This window comes from Diorhabda sublineata, chromosome X (assembly GCF_026230105.1).
Source record: "Diorhabda sublineata isolate icDioSubl1.1 chromosome X, icDioSubl1.1, whole genome shotgun sequence".
NCBI lineage: Eukaryota > Metazoa > Arthropoda > Insecta > Coleoptera > Chrysomelidae > Diorhabda > Diorhabda sublineata.
This window is the reverse complement of record NC_079485.1, coordinates 18,597,793-18,614,766: the sequence shown is the minus strand read 5'-3', so window position 1 is coordinate 18,614,766 and position 16,974 is coordinate 18,597,793. Positions and strand designations below refer to the sequence as shown.

Here is a 16,974-nt window from a genome sequence, read left to right as displayed (position 1 = left end):
CTATAATTCAATCGACAGTGTTTATTATGATACTGATACTCTTCAATTTGGACTTCCGGACTTTTACTGTAGACACGATTCAACAGGTTCAGACTTGACAGCTTCTAGCGTGAGTGTATACATAATCGGTAACAATGTGATATGATCATAAATAAATGTATTATAAATAAATAAATTCCACTTATAATTGTATAAAGGACAAAGCAAAGGGATCAGCTTGGATAAAAATAGACAGAAAATACAAAACATCGATAGTAACAATTATAAATAGGTAACAATATAATATAATCACTGGTTGTCAAACTTGCAGATGGCAAGTTAAAGAAACTAATTGAAGTGTGAATAACGGAATATAGGGTGATATGGAGAAGCGGTTGCATTTCCATTGAAAATAAAAGTAGTCATTACAGCAGAAAATGTCTTTTTCGATAAATACTACAAGTGATGGTAAGATAGTAAGATACCGAAAATCACTACAAAAAGGGCTGTTTTAAACTCAATTACCACAATCAAAACTTCAAAAGCCTTTCTTCTCAGTACTTTAAATAAAAGCATTGTAATTTCAAGATTTTAAAATGATAGTATGCAATCCAAAGTTCTAACATACTTTCTATAGGTTAATTTTAGCAATGAATAAAAAATGGTTGATTTGAAAATAAGATTTCTGTAGGTGGAACACACTGTATAGTATATGATAAAATAAATATTTGTACTTTATTTTTAAGCATTTATCTTGTTTATAAATATTTAAACATTTTTTCAAACAACAACGTCAACAAGTATAAAAACTTGTTTTAATAGCTGAAATCCGTGAACATACTGATTCATTTCGTAGCATTATTAAGAATAAATGAATTAAACAATATGTAAACGATTCTTATCAAATTTTGATAAACTATGTTTCATCAAGTTTATATATATACAATATGATTTATTAATAAGTGTGAATATTTTACACAGAAAAACCTGAATATAAGTTTTGAAACAGAACATCGCTTTTTTCTCTAAAAATTATTTTGCTTGTTTCTTCAATACAATTGGATATTGTCCTACCATACTTGGTACTGGGTTTAATAATATGAAAATACATTAAAATTTGTTGAGATGTAGTATTCACCCACTGTCAAAATGTGGTACAAAAGAGCGAAGGTAAATATTTTCTATTCTACATTCTGGCGAAATTGTCATTTAGTAGAATTTGATGATTATCAAATATTTTTCACGTATATAATAGTGTGATGGTAAATGGATAAAACAAGGTGAGAGTCTAAGTCCATACTAACAATGGATGAAATACAAAAAAATGTTAATAAACATACGAGATAGCTACAAAAAAAACAAAGGCTACCTCACTATCATCCCAATAAACATAGAAGGTTCACTATATGGAGACGACATCGTAATTATGGCAAAATATCACAGAAAGATGAAAGCACTAACAAAAATGTGGATAGAGGAGATAGAAAAACTGCAAATAAAAATTAACAAAAAAAATGCAAAACAATCATAATAAACGATGAAAAAGGAAACAAAGTCAGACTAATGGCAAAAAAAACAAATAGAACTTGTTACAACTTTTGAATTTCTAGGAGCAGTAATAACAGATATGCCTGTCTTATATAAACAGCGTCACAATCATTACAACGTACTTTAAATATAATATCACTTCTTTTGTTTTTGGATATTTTATATTTTAGTTTAGTGGTATATTTGGATATTTTCAACTGTTTTAAAAATTATTTTTCAATCAGAAGAGACCAAAAACTATCATTAAATATATGTACAACATAAAATCATATTGAATAGCATCCTTAAAAATCCAAGATATGCAGCTATGTATCCTGATGAAATACTCCCACATCAATAAAATTCGTAACATTTACAGACAATTGGGAGAATCTTAACATTAATGACTTCAACAGATTCATCAGGAGGATAAAATTTTTATACGAATTAAAAATCCTCAACCCAGCACACAATTATTAGCAATCATGAAGAATAGTATTCAATTGTATTGAAAATAAAAGATTCTCGACCATATCATATGACACAACTTATTATGAAGTGATTTTCTAAAAAATTGAATTTTTTACAGTAGATAATGAATAACGAAAAATTAAACTATTCAGTTTCTTAAAGATATTTTATTTTCCAAGGAGGCCACTTTTTACGAAATGGAAGTCTCATTTTCAACAACATTTTTAGATTGAGGGAAACATTCAATGTAAGACGTCAAATGTGGTTCATATAGGATCGGACAGACTGATTTAATTGTTAGATTTTAAAGTATTTTTATTGATGTCAAACACCAAATTCTTTTATTTTGACTTTAAACTAAGACCATATTAATATTCAAAATCTCTGAAGTTTAGGCTTAGAATTTTTTGTGTAAAATGTTCACAATTATTAACGAATCACTCTGTAGAACAGTATAATTCATTCATTCATTCTTACTAAAGTAATAGAAACAAAAAAAAAGATGTATGATATTTTCAATGAAATATTGGCACATCTTTTCATTTACACATACGGAGGTAGCAAATTCTTTTATCTTACAAATATAATTGGAAGTCCTCAAATAATTAAAATAATTTGTATATATTCATCCTTAGTTGAAGATTTGATGATGCACGAAAAATAATTATACCAAGTTAAACATTACATTGCAGAAAAATTCGGAAACAATATGAGTTAAAAGTAATAAATAGTGTTTTTGTATAGGGTATTTCTAAATTCATGTGGAATAATGAGGTCGGAATTGTCCGTATGAAATTATAACGGATCATTACTGTATTAACCCTATATTGCCAATATTCTTTTTCTAACGACCGTGTCTTATGCTTATTTCATATGAATAAGTACTAAGAACAGTTCTTCCTCCTTTTCAATTCCTATCAAGTTCCTCAAAATACAGAGGGTGTCCTAATTTGCATCTCACATATCTACCGTTTTGTTTATATTTAGGAAAAATCCTAAAACAGGTTAACCTCAATCTATTAGAGAGAATTTTTGTGGTAGTTCCAATCGACTTTTAAAAACCTCGATTGACAAGAGGTGTTAAGTGATAATCATTTTAAAGCTGCTTCGATAATCTATATATTTTGAGAAAACTACATTTTAAAAGGAAACTACAGTAGTTCGATAAAACAGTTCAATTTTAATATATGTACTGTGCAAATTGCCCTCCTTCAACTTTCATGCAATCTGTTTTGGTATATTTAAATAAAATTCTATCTCGATTCTTTACCCAACTTCTGAAGAGATTTAGGTGTAGTAGCAAAAACTTTAACTACTCGTAAAAAAGTTGGTCTTCACCTAGATTTACACCATCTTTCAGTGGCTAGGTTAATGAAGGATCAATAAGTTGAAGTAAATATCACTAGTAATCTTCCCATTAAGACAACATATCTCTATAATGTGGTCTTCTAAAATGACTGCCCAAACATCTTCTTTGAAGATGTGCGGCAACTATGTCTGTTGACTTTACCATTCAATGTAAACGTACTTACACAGGTGGTCATTAAACAGTAAAGTGAAAAACAACAAATTTTTCGCAGTTTTAATCAAATATGTGACAATCTTGACGACTTACTTGCTGTTTCTATATGGTCAACAGCAACGCTTACTCATCTTTTTGATAGTACAATCTTACCAATTCAATTCTTTCTAGTGTACAATAAACTATTTAAAAAATTGGGATTATAAAGACCGAGTTATTTATAAACAAATATTAAAAGATAAAACATGTTTAGCTCCATCCATCATGAGATTGACAATTTCAGTGAGAAACTGTCGTGTTATCCTATTTAAAATAATTCAAAATAAAAAAATAACAGTGTACGACAATAAAAACAGTTTTGTTTGAAATTACGGAAAAAATTAAGCCCCCTATAGATTAAAATTGAAAAATTTGGAAGTGCAAATTTTAGTTGCGTCACCCGATATATGTTTTTCACGATTATGATATGAATACATTCGCAAATCCTAGAAATGACAATTATGTACTAAACCAAGCAGGAATATCTACTTCAAAATTGAATTCACAAAATTAAACATATCCTCATTTTCATTTCCGATCTAAATATTTTCCAATAAGAAAACATATAACTATATTAATATGTAAATAAAAGCATTTGCTACAAAAAATGTATCAATTATAAACAAATCTAACCATTATTGAAATGAAAACTTTCTTGAAAATTATGTATTTCCACATAGACTGCAATCACTTTCTAAAACACAAATTAGTAACGCAATGTCACTTGATATACACATACGTCACAAAACCGGAAGAAGTAATGTAACAAACGGAAAAACACGTAAAAATGAGTAAAGATAAACGCCCGATACGCACAACAGTAAAATCTATTATCAGCTGTTTCGGTCTCCTCAAAAGAGATTCTGTAATAAATCTGAGGAGGCAAACGACTGACGTCACTAGTTTGGTCTGTGAAAGTTACATCACACTGTTATAAACAGAAGAACAGAACCGATATGAAGGATATGCGCGAACTGTTGGAGAAGCTCGCTAAACGGTAACTGAAAGTGGTCTGCAGGACTGCAAGCGTAGGTGAGTGACGACGTAGTGCTGGACAATATACGTAAATACCAAAGTGAACTCTATGAATACGGGCGCGAGAATATTATAATTCTCTAACGCTCCACGGATTGACGGAAATCCATAGAAATTTTTTATTAAAAGCCGAAGACGAAATTGCATATTAAAAGATTATTACAAATTCATATTAAACGCATGAAAATATTGAAATACAATGAAAATGTAAATTGGTGAATCTACGGCTTTTGTTACATATTTGTGCATACAAAACTTTGATGCATAAATAATTCGATGGATAATGGAAACTTCATAATATACAAACAAATATATCGATAAGATATATTCAATGTGACCTAAAAAGGCTAACTATCCAATTGTGAAATGTGAATCGAAACAAATATGATGTTTCAAAACTAATATTTGTTTAAAACATCGAACCAATTTACACATTGACTTTTCAGATCAGATCGGTTTTTTGGGTGTCACATCTCTGTCACCGGTGTCTTTTGAGTATTCAGTTGGAAGGACAAAAAATAATAGCAAAATGGAAGATCTAGTTTTCATCAAAGCTCGGCTGTAATTCTTTTGCCCACAAATAGTATTAGGTCGGATGGGCGACTTATAGGCTTGACATAAACAAAAAAGTCACAAATGTTTAAGTTGTTTGCAACAGAAACATCCATGAAGATAAAATAAAAGTAGATTTCCACTTTTGATGATAAATAAGAAATGAAGAACATAAAAGAGATTATAATTCTTTGCGGCCACATAACTACCAGAAGAGTATTAAAAAAAACTCTACTCTACAACCTGTAGGAAAACATTGCAAAATATTTGGGTTTCAACAACCTCGAAAAGTACATTATATACGTCGAACGTAGGAAAACCTTTTAGCAGAAGCTGGAGTAATTATTACGACTACGCCGAAGCTCTATGGTAGATGGAAAAGTATCACAGTTGCTAATAGATATTTAGAGGTCAATATATCCTCAGAAATTCAATTTTCAACATAAAAGAATTATGTGAAGATATGATTTCCGCGCCCCATATATACAGATCCAATTAATCAGCATGATCAACTCTATAACATACTAAATTTTCAAGGTCATCGGAGCTGTGAGGGTTAAACTATACAATTACCAAAAAAACAATAACCTTTGCATGGAATTGAAATGGAGTAGCATAAACTATTCGTTAAATTTCTCTTGAATTAGCTTTTATGAAATTGTATAAAGCTGTGTTCGCAAGTCTCATTCCGAACAGTTTAGGGACTGATCGCATGCGCACTTTCAAAATTGTCGTTAACTGGTCGAATACTTCTCATCCCATGCGATCAGTACCTAAACTGATTAGGAATCAGACTCGCGAACTTGCGTTCTTTGTTTTTATATCTGTAAGGAATTAGTTTGTAGTTCCTTATAAAAAGTTGAATTACCAGTACAATATAAACCTATTATGACGAGGATGCAGTAGTGGAGGACATATATTAGCCATTCCTTTTAATTAGCCTTAGCCATTCAAACTAATCTTATCTTATCGTTTTTCACGTTCACGTTCCGAAAACGAAATAGAAAATTTAAAAATTTAAAAATTCATATAAAATTTACATTATCAAGATACTCAGGAATATGAGTAGGGGGCCATCCATAAAGTACGTCACACGAATTTTAGGACTTTTGAACCCCTCCCCCCGTCCTTGTCACAGGTTGTCACATTTTTATAACCCTCCCTCCTGATGTGACGTCACACATTTTTTAAATTTATGTATGTATTTAAAAATAATCGAATCATTTTTTACTTATTTTTATTAAATAATAATCTAATAAAATCAACATAAAGTCCAACATTTCATAAAATTTTTTAAATTTTCAATTCACATCCAAACTTTGCGTTTTAGTATTTTAAATTTCAACATGTGACGTCACAAAACTATTGACCCCCCCCCAACCCCCTTGTCAAACGATGTCACACTTCGATGATACCCTTCCTCCCCATTAACGTGTGACGTACTTTATGGATGGCCCCTAGTATGAAAATGAAATTTTTCAAGAGAATAAGTTGAGTACTTAATAATTTGAATAGTTTAGCATAGCAGGAAGTTTTCTAATGTACAAAGCAACCGGAATTGGCAAAAAATTCCATTATAAATTTTTTTATTTAAAAACTGTATTCACATGACGTGATAGAATAATTAGATTAAAGAACCTTGAAATTTATTCTATTCCCAATACTAGATTTTTAGAAAACAACAAATATACACAGTTTCTTTAGAAGTATCTTCTAAAAGAAAAAGATAAACGTAAAATCAATAGTCAAAAGGAGTTGAATGTCCAGCAAAATTGAAAAAAAAGTAACATCATCCAGTGAAGTTTTTATAGAAAATATTTTTTTAAATATCTAAAAAATATGTGATACATAAAAAACTCATAAGCTTTTTTTACTCAATATTATTTATTTCAGTAGAATAACATTTGACAGATATATCGGTAACATTCAATATTTTGACAAATTATTTTTTCCACTTTATTACATAAATTTAATAGACCGAGACTACAAACTGTACAGTTTATGTTAATTTTTTATAATTGTTTTTAAATTCCTGAAGACGATACCTTGGTTATCGAATCGCGCGTCAGACAGTGTAATTGTGAGTGATGGTGTAGTGGTAGTGTAAAGAGTGTGTACGTGTGTTCATCGAATATATCAAGAAATTATTTTATTGTAGATACTTGCAGATACTTTGATCCTAGGACACTCTTTATGATATATTTCTTTCTGAAGATCTAGTTTAGTGAATAATAAGAGGATTTCACTTTTGTGATGTTTTTCTATTGAATTTTGTATCTACTTCCTTTTTGACAAGTCTTTACTGTCATTACTAATTGTTTCTTCCAGTTTTTTGCAAGAGCATGTCCTAATTACCAGTAAAAAGAGTCCTGTTGTTGAATTGGAATAAGGAAGTAATCGAGACCGGCTCTCTTAATATGAAATTTGTTGACGTGGACATCTATTTTTATGGAGCTATCTTGATTAAAAAGTGTGTACATGATGTATAAAAACGACGCCACGTGGACATAGTTTTTTTGTAGAATAACAACAAGAAAAAAGTTGAGTTATTGATATTTGTTCAATTTGACACTCCAAAACACTACTATAATCAAAAATAATAACGTGAGAATAATTTTCTCAAATCAAAGGTGTCAGTTAACGTTTTAAGCTGAGAGATAGTATAAATAAGGGAGCGTCCATAAACCAAGTGATCATATTAAAGTCCTTCCCGATGCTACGTGGTTTTGTTTCACAATATTTTACGTTTTCTATTAGATATTTATCAAGAAAATATTTTACTGTAAATCAATAAAATTTATTTTTGTTTTATATATTATAATGTATTTATATATTTCTCATATTTATAAACAGTCTGACTCAAATTGTGGCTTCAGCCACTCTTATGAATTATTAATTATTGGGATATCTTCTTTGTATAAAGCCAATGGATCATTCTCGTTATGAGGACATGTTTCGAGTACGAAGACATCTTCTTCATCAAGCAACTCAATAGTCGGCTCAAGTGTATGTAGCTTACAGATAACTTCCTTCTCTCTTTTTGTTATTATTATCTTAGCACGTTGTTTATGATTAGATTTGTTACGACATCCATGAAATATACTATGCATTTTTTGCTGTTTTTTTAAGACAAAATTTGGTCCGCAAACATCATAAATCCTACCTGTTACATTTTACCTTCTATTTGATCAAGCACTGAAAGGCAATAAAAGTCGTACGGAATAGGTTTATCCTCTTCTTGTTCTGGTTTTAAATTGATTGATTGTCTGTGACAAAGATCTGGAAAACTAACTTTTTCGTGGACGTTCTCTACAGATGGAATTTCAAACAAACCATCACTTGTCCTACGTAAAGGGAATAGTGGTGAAAAGAATCCTTTGTTTGTAAAAATAACATCTTTTGAATTGCTCCTAGTATTTTAATTGAATGTATTGACAGTTAATTATTTTTTGAACAATATATTCATGATTCTTCCTAAAAAGTTTCTTTAACAAAATTTCATCTGAAAAAAAGTACGTAGCTTTGCTAATCCCCCTCTTGGCCGGGCTACGTTCCCTAAATAGATAAATATATACCTTAATTCGTATATGGTGTAGATAACTCTAGGCTCCATGATATCTAAATAGATTTTTATTAAGTAAGATAAAGAAATAATTTTTTGTAATTTTATGTTTATAGAGATTTAATTGAGATGAACATAGCCATAATGCAAATATGAAACACATATAATTACTAATTTCTATAAAATCGGTTAGTTCACATATCAATCATAAGTTACATCCAGTTTTGTTCCCATTTACTGAATTAAAAATTTCAACCAGAAATCGAATGGAAATTTCGTTTATTCAAAATTGTATTAATTTAAATTCACTTTAGAATTTTTGTTTTCGTTTCATTGGTTACAGTTAGAACTAATCTGTCCTGCCGCTTACGAACAAAAAAGTTGATGATTCAATGGAAAAAAATTAGTTCTGCTCTAAACTAAACTTTTTATCGGAATGAAAATACAACGTGCTAAAAGGGTATTATGGATTTCTTCGTTGTAGGTTACGTTAAGTTATCTCCAACGGTGTTAATGTTAGATTATGGCTGTCATTTAGAGCCGGTTCACATTTCTCGCATAAAAGTTAATAACAATTATATATGCATATCACACAAAAAATAGCATTATAGTTCACTCATTTAGCGTATTTGAAATTTTACCTGAGTGAAATCGGTAAAAACGAGGTAAATTTTCAAACACTATAATCGACTATTGCCCATAATACCTATTTCTGAAAAACAATATGATTAATACTTGATTAGATAAGTAAATGAATAATTTATTGAGCTTGTCTATTCCAAGGAGAAATTTTACAAAATCCTGAGAATAATATAAATAGAAGAATTTATTCTATTCCAAAAATTTAATGGCTAAAATATGAAATGTATCAGTCCAGTCTTCCTCTTAAAGCATAAGGATTTGAAAATTATTCTGTCCTACCTATTCACACAACTTACAATTTTAATAAAATGTAGAATGTTCAAACATTTGTTGGTATTTACAGCTAAGAGTGTTGAATATCAACTAGAAGTCTTATCGCTACCAATTTTAAATTTCTGAAAATAAAACTTTTGAATATTTACAATTTATACAATTTATAGAACAGTGTGAATAGCTAAGTTTTCCAAAAGGTTCTGGCAAAATCCGCAAACTTTTAAAAATTTTATTTTCAAAAATTTTCACGGTAAAGTACGATTGCAATTCCACAAAAGTGTAGGTCATTACTCGAACTATTATAAAAAATATATTTTCACAACAATCTAGTAAATTTTATTTTTCACTGGTTGCGGAAGGACATCCTTCGCCCTCTTGACCACGTTAAATTACACCCATTAAGAAGGTGAAAAAAAGACCACTAAAATGTTCTTTATCAAGAAAATACTATCCTTTTCAGAAAAACTTTGTTTCTTAGAACATGAACATGACTTATAGATTATTAGGAATTTCTAGAACCGTTGGTGATATTCATAATGAACCACTGTTTACTTGTTCATCGAAACACGTGTCGGATAGTATAATTAAATAAATAAATAAATAAATAAATGTCTTTATTTAGCACTTGGCTACTTATAACTAAAGTAGAAACATTACAAAATCAACTTTGATTGCGCAAATACGTAAATTACATTTATATACATCTGGTACATTTTTAATATCAATACATTAAAAGAGCGAAGCCCTTCATAAAACAGTGTTTTTTGCAATGCTGAGGTTCGTACAATGTCAAGATTATAGTTTTTTTTGGATCTAACATTATAATTATGAAACTGCAGTCGTTTCTTTAAGTATGCATTTAAATACTCTGGCATTAGGTTATGTTCAATTTTATATATTAAAAGGAGATTCGCTCTTTCGTTCTGCTCAAATGTTAGCCAATTTAGAGTTTCAAGCATGTAATCAATTGGTGCATATTTACTACAATTTAACAAAATACGCTTGATTTTGTTCTGTTGTATTTGTAATTTACGCACCTTCCTTGTTGCAAGAAATTAATACTGAGCTACAATATGTAAAGTGAGGCAAAATTATGGTTTTATATATCATCATTCTTGTCTATTCAGGAACACAATAAGATATTCTACTGAAAAACCCTATTTTTTTACCTAATTTCTGACATAAATAATAAACATGAATTGAAAAATTTAATTGTGGATCTAAAATGACACCCAAATGTTTAATTTCGTTTACAAATTCTATAGGCACACTGTTTATGGATAAAGACAAATTTAGATTATAAAATTTTTTACAATTTATAGCTGAGCCCACCACCATACATTTTGTTTTTGAGGAGTTTAATTTTAATCTATTCTGACACAACCATTTATACAATATCTTGAGTTTATCATTTAAAATCTTTACAATTTCTAAGTAGTTTTGCCCAGACACTGATATAAGGGTATCATCAGCAAATAAATTAACGAAACAATTTTTTAAAGCCATATGAAGATCACTGATATATATATTACAAACAAAAGTGGTCCCAGGACACTTCCCTGGGGTACACCCAGCACATTTTCCTTCTTTTGAGATACCCTGCCTGATATTTTTGTTTTATGAAATATGTTTTCCAAATAGTTATTAATCCAACTTAAAGTGCATTTATTCACACCATAGTGTTCCAGTTTTCTTATAAGAATTCGACGGTCAAAGGTCTCAAAAGCACGCTAAAGGTCAACAAAAACAGCAAACACTAAATCACCAATGTTTATTTTTTCTCGCCAATTTGCACACACGTACTGAATCGCTGAATCACAGGAATGCTGACTTCTAAAGCCCGACTGTCCCATAAACAACAAGTTACTTTTTTCGAAGTACTCCCTAAGTTGATTACAGATGATGGTTTCAATGATCTTATCTACAGCTGGTAAAAGATTAATAGGCCTAAACTCTGAAGGTTTTTTTGGTTTATTTACTTTTGGGATAGGTGTTATCACACTAGTTTTTAGGTCACGTGGTATTTTTCCGGTGGTGATTGAGGCATTAATCAAGTATAGAAGGGGATATCCAATTACACAGAATAATTGCTTTACTAGTTTAATATTCAAGCTGTCATCGCCCGAACCTTTATTTTTTAAGCCATATATAACTTTTCTTAACTGAGACAAATTTATGGTCTCAAAATGGGAAAAGTTTGTTTCGGTATTAAAACCTTGGCTTTATACTCTCTGAAACTTCATATAACGAGTCTGAAAAGAATTCATTGAAGTTTTCCTCTACAGAGCTTTTGTACTGTTCAAAATTTCTTTCCATGAAATCAGTAGATTGTTTCTATGTTCCAGTTAATTCCTTCAGTGTTCTCCACAACCTTTTGCTGTCCCCGTTACAGTTGTCAATATTTTGTTCATAATGTCGTGTTTTGTTTTTTCTAATCGCTGACACAACTTCATTTCTATATTTTTTTGAGCATTCCCAGTCTGTGTTTAGTTTTGTAAAACAAAATTTTTGGTAGGCTCTATCTCTTTTTTGTTGTATCTGTTTAATATCATATGTCATCGAAGGGCACTTTCTAGGGTTAACTTTATTTACTGGTGCAATTTTATCTAAAGCCTCTTCAATATTTTTCATAAAGTCTGCATAGATGACATCTACATCTACAGCGGTGTATTTCCACATTTTTCCTATTAGTTCATTGATAACATTGAATACATTATCGTCATTTAGATTTCTAATGTAATATGGCTGTTTCTTCTCTGACCTTCTATTTACCTGAATATTTACTCCAATAATTTCATGATCACTTATGCTAGGTAAATTTCTCTGAACCTCTTGCATATTAAAGTCATTGGTTATTATATATACTTGTTTAAATCCTGAACTTTGAATAATGTTTCTTACTCTTCTTGTGTCACTGTTGTTTTTTTGCCAGTCGATGTTTATGTCTCCCAGAAATACTGCTATTTACTTATGTAATAATTCATCACCCAATTTATCTTCTAAATATTGCATGAAAACAGCCGAACTTGCGTTTGGTTAGGTTGCAGTTGCAGTTGTTAGAATGCACCAATTAAAACACTTTTTTGTAGCAGTTTCAATTCCACGACAAGTGACCAAAAACTATAGTCAACAGAGTCATTAAGCACAACAGATAATCCAAAACAGTTCATTGCATAAATAACCACTCCACCAGTATGCCTACTGTTAGATCTACTGCATGTTGCAGTATATCCATAGATATTAAATTCATTTTCCTCAATATCTGGAGTCAAATGTGTTTCACTTACACAACACACGCTTTCTATCATCCAGCAACTGGCGCAGTTCGTCGAGGTGCGACATGAGACCCTGTATGTTTATTTGCAAAATTAAGCCTTCTTTTTTTTGAGTACCATCTGTTTTTAAGTTTAGCTGCTAGATATACTGTGTTTTTGTTTTGAGTCTTTTTATGCGATAAACACTGTTTATCAAAAACTGCGTGATCATATTTAATATCCTTGATATTCAGAACATCACAAGCAAATCTACAGTTTGTACATTCCTTTATTTCTGACTGGCATTCATCACTTTTATGATTTTTGTTACATAGTGACCAGACAACGGTTTCTTGACGGCAAACATCAGCTTTATGTCCATATTTCCATCATTTATAGCATGTAAGAACTCCCAGATGCTCATAAACTAAACAAGAATCCCAATCCAAATACACTCTTCTGCACTGTAACAGGATTTCAAAAACCTTCGGCGACACTTTCAATAAAACATTAAGCTTACTGGCGCTTTTCGATTTAAACTTTTTTAAGAGCTTTACTTTCACGTTTAGAGCATTTTTAAGGCTATTTTGGCTTTTTATTTTCTGAATAAATACATCTTCTTCCTTAATATATTTGTTATCATCGCATTCCACAACAATACACTTATTGCCGGCAGTTTTCACCTTGTTTACTTCAATTGATAAGTCTGAAGGCTTTATTTTTCTCTCCAAAACATTTTTTGTTGTAGCAATGTCCTGATTTGCATTTTTTGTCGAATTATTAATGGCGGGTTCCTTTTTACCACGTTCGATCATTGTTCATTTCTGTTAACTGAAGTCGGATTTCCTATGTTTTTTATAATTTCTTTTGTGTTTTCCCTACATTCTTCGATTTGTTGTTCCTATCTCGAAAAATTTTTAGTAACATCCAGGTTAATTTTAATTCTGTCAACGCACTTATCACAAAACCAAAAGAGATTTCTGCACTCGTTCATTATTTTTAAAAACTGTTCTTTTATTCTAGCACAATGTACATGATAATTTTTACTACACAAATTACACGCAATCTGTTTATTATTCACGATAAAATTATCACCGCAGGACGCACAGACGTGCGTACCGCTCGACGGCATGTCTTACACTCTACTATACTACTATTGTGAATGTTGCTGTAGTGCTAGCACAAACAGTGTTATAGATTTGGCTAAATGCTAAGCTAAAATTTTTATTATAATAAACTGCAACGAGTTTGCACATTTTCCTATCCTTTCGGTACTCTTATCAGACCAAGCTTTCTGAAAGTGTGGAAGTATGTATGTACGTTTCCTCTCTTTAAACATTAGGGGGACCCATTTCTCGTAAAAAATGTCCTCAATTCTATATTATATCGTTGTATCGGTAGCTTGTGTTTAGTATTTATTTTACGCCATCGATAACTTGTGTACTTATGATTTGATGCAATTTTCTTTACCACCGCCACACACCAACTATTGCTCAATGAAGAAAAAATACACTGTTACGAAAGTCTATTAAGAAAAATGGATTATAAATCTCTTATAGTTTCTCAACTGGTTTAAGGAGTCCAATTGGAAATAATAATTTCTTGTTGTTTGGCTTAGATTTGTGTCGATGTATACCAAAAATATTAATACGAAGAAATTAAAACTCATCAAAGTCAACATAAGACAATTTAGAACTGTTCAATTCTCACATCAATTTCTCATTTATGGCTTCTTGATTTCTCGCGTAGTTGAAAACCAAAATACCGGAAAACTTTTTCGATGAACATGTATAGGTGTTTAAATGTGGCAAAAAATTATTTAATCGTATAAGAGTTAATATAAATAATAATGACGAACAAAAATAAATACCAGAATAGAAAACGTGTAACAATAATTGAACAGTAACTTCATTTAACAAAATGTATATGTACAAAGTTGTTACTTTTTTAGAGTACTCATGAATCTGAAAGTTTTGTTATAATTAAAAAAAATTGAGGCAAAAATTCTAAAAGGGTCTTGAGTAACGATAAAAAATAATAGATTAATAAACGCGGAGATGAGAGAAATGATTAGATATTGAATATATGACCAAGAATAATAAAAAACGTTATGGTATAAGGCATAGGTGGGGAACCTGCGGCCTCGAGGCCGCATGCGGCCTCCGCGAGATTCTTGTGCGGCTCTTTGCCACCTAGTATAAAATGGTAGAGTGTTTTTTCTTTTTTCATTTAGAAGGAATATTGGGAATTGAAAAATTATAGAATTGTCAGGTAATTGAAAAATTATTTATTCGGATATTTCAGAATTTCAATAATCAATTATACTTTTTTCAGAGTATTGCCGAAATGTTGGCTTCATATCCAAATAAATAATTTTATACTTTACTGAAAATTCCACATTGTTTATGTAATTTACATATCTAAAAGAAACGAATAATGTTCTATGTAATATTTATTTGAAAATAAAGTAAAATTACAAAATACTATTTACAAAATTTGTCATACAGAGCAGCCACATGCTAGCAGACCATATGTTTACATCGATATTGATTGGTTACATCATCGATTACACAGAGCAATTGATTAGTCAGCTGATTGTCTTTGCAAACAAAATTAAAGTAGCGCTAGCAGCGCCAACTACCTTGTTTAAGAAGTAAACAAAACTCGGTTTCAGATCTCCCATTTGAGTGTCACACCTTGCTTTGGCTTCTCTGACTCGCATCTCTCAACGCTTCCCTGTTGCGATCTTCAGCAAACTGTAATTAACAGTGCGTGCTTATAACAGTTACACGGTATTGTATTGTATTTCTAGAAAGTATACACTTTGTTAAAGATATTATTTGATATTCGTTTTTTTATCCATCATGTCAAATAACAAGAGAAGAAAATTAGGTGATGAAAACAGATCATTTAATGTAGAATGGGAGTTAGATTTTTTCTTTACTGCTGAGAAAACATTGCTTTGTCGATCGGAAATATCTGCACAACACTTCCCGAAGCTAGCTAAAATGTTAAATGAGCAGAACTGTGAAAATAAAGAGTATACTAATAGATTTTCTGATACTGACGAGCACACTCCTGCTATAAAACTGGCATTTGAACCACACTCAATAGATATATCCGAGGCTCCTGCAGAACTACAAATAGAGTTAATTGATTTAGGGGAAGATAGTATCATCCAATCCCTTTTTAACGCTAAAAACGATCCCATAGAAATCTGGAAAAATGCTGTTGAATATCCATGCCTTCGAGAATACGCTCGCTTTCCTGCTTCGGAAGTATCTACTGTTGTGAGACAACATTTTCTCTCATGTCAAAAATAAAAATAAATTTAAGAACGCAAATTACAGATGCACATTTAGAGGATCAATTAAAGCTGTGTGTTACGAAGCTTGATCCAAATATCCAACTGTCAAACAAAAAACAAAGCCAAATAAGTCACTAACTTAGTGAATAAAAAAATATTTTTTATTGTATTTTTTTATATTATTTTATATGTATATTGTATTTAAAATTTTGTAGTATTATATTTTATTTTTTCTATTTAATGCAATAAATTGTTAAATCTATAGAAAAACTATAATAATTTCACAAAATTCACTTTCTTAGGTCAATCAGCTTATGCGGCCTCTCTTATTGCTGCCTAATTTAAATGTGGCCTGTAATGGTAAAAAGGTTCCCCACCTTTGGTATAAGGTATAAGCACATGTTAATGATGGAAGAAACCAGTAAAACACATAAGAGAGTAGACTAAAATATACAGACACATTATAACGAAGCGTGTCATTTGATTAAATTGCTCATTATTTGTACGTTTCCGTTTACATATGCATATTAAAACGAATTTAATTGTCCGTATCATCCAAAACCCTTTTTAATTGGTAGATTTCATCAAAAGGCGAAGAAAAGTTTGTCTGGGGAAAATTTTTGATAAGCATCTAGAAACGGTTCTGGCTAGCGAGGGGCGAACAGCATCAGCATAGAGCCTTTTATGTTGAATAATTATCTCGGGCTACCAAACGCGCTAGCTCGTTATATCTCTGGTGTGCAGTATAACTTTGCATGCTAAGTTTAACATAACACTTTATACGAGGAATCTAGCAAAAATAATATATTAA

The 16,974-nt window shown here is 30.7% G+C and overlaps 1 protein-coding gene across 5 annotated transcripts in view; it reads right to left on the bottom strand.

The window, feature by feature from the left end:
- Positions 1–16,974, bottom strand: part of LOC130451778 (IQ motif and SEC7 domain-containing protein 1) — a 158,723-nt gene that overhangs the window by 125,695 nt on the left and 16,054 nt on the right. For 3 of the 5 annotated variants that reach the window (XM_056791018.1, XM_056791017.1, XM_056791020.1), the window contains exon 1: positions 4,172–4,554. The exons of the other annotated variants lie outside the window; for them this stretch is intronic. The gene's annotated coding sequence lies outside the window, so the exon portion shown is untranslated. Of the gene's footprint in view, positions 1–4,171; positions 4,555–16,974 lie in introns of those variants that run through there. 5 annotated transcript variants of the gene reach the window in all.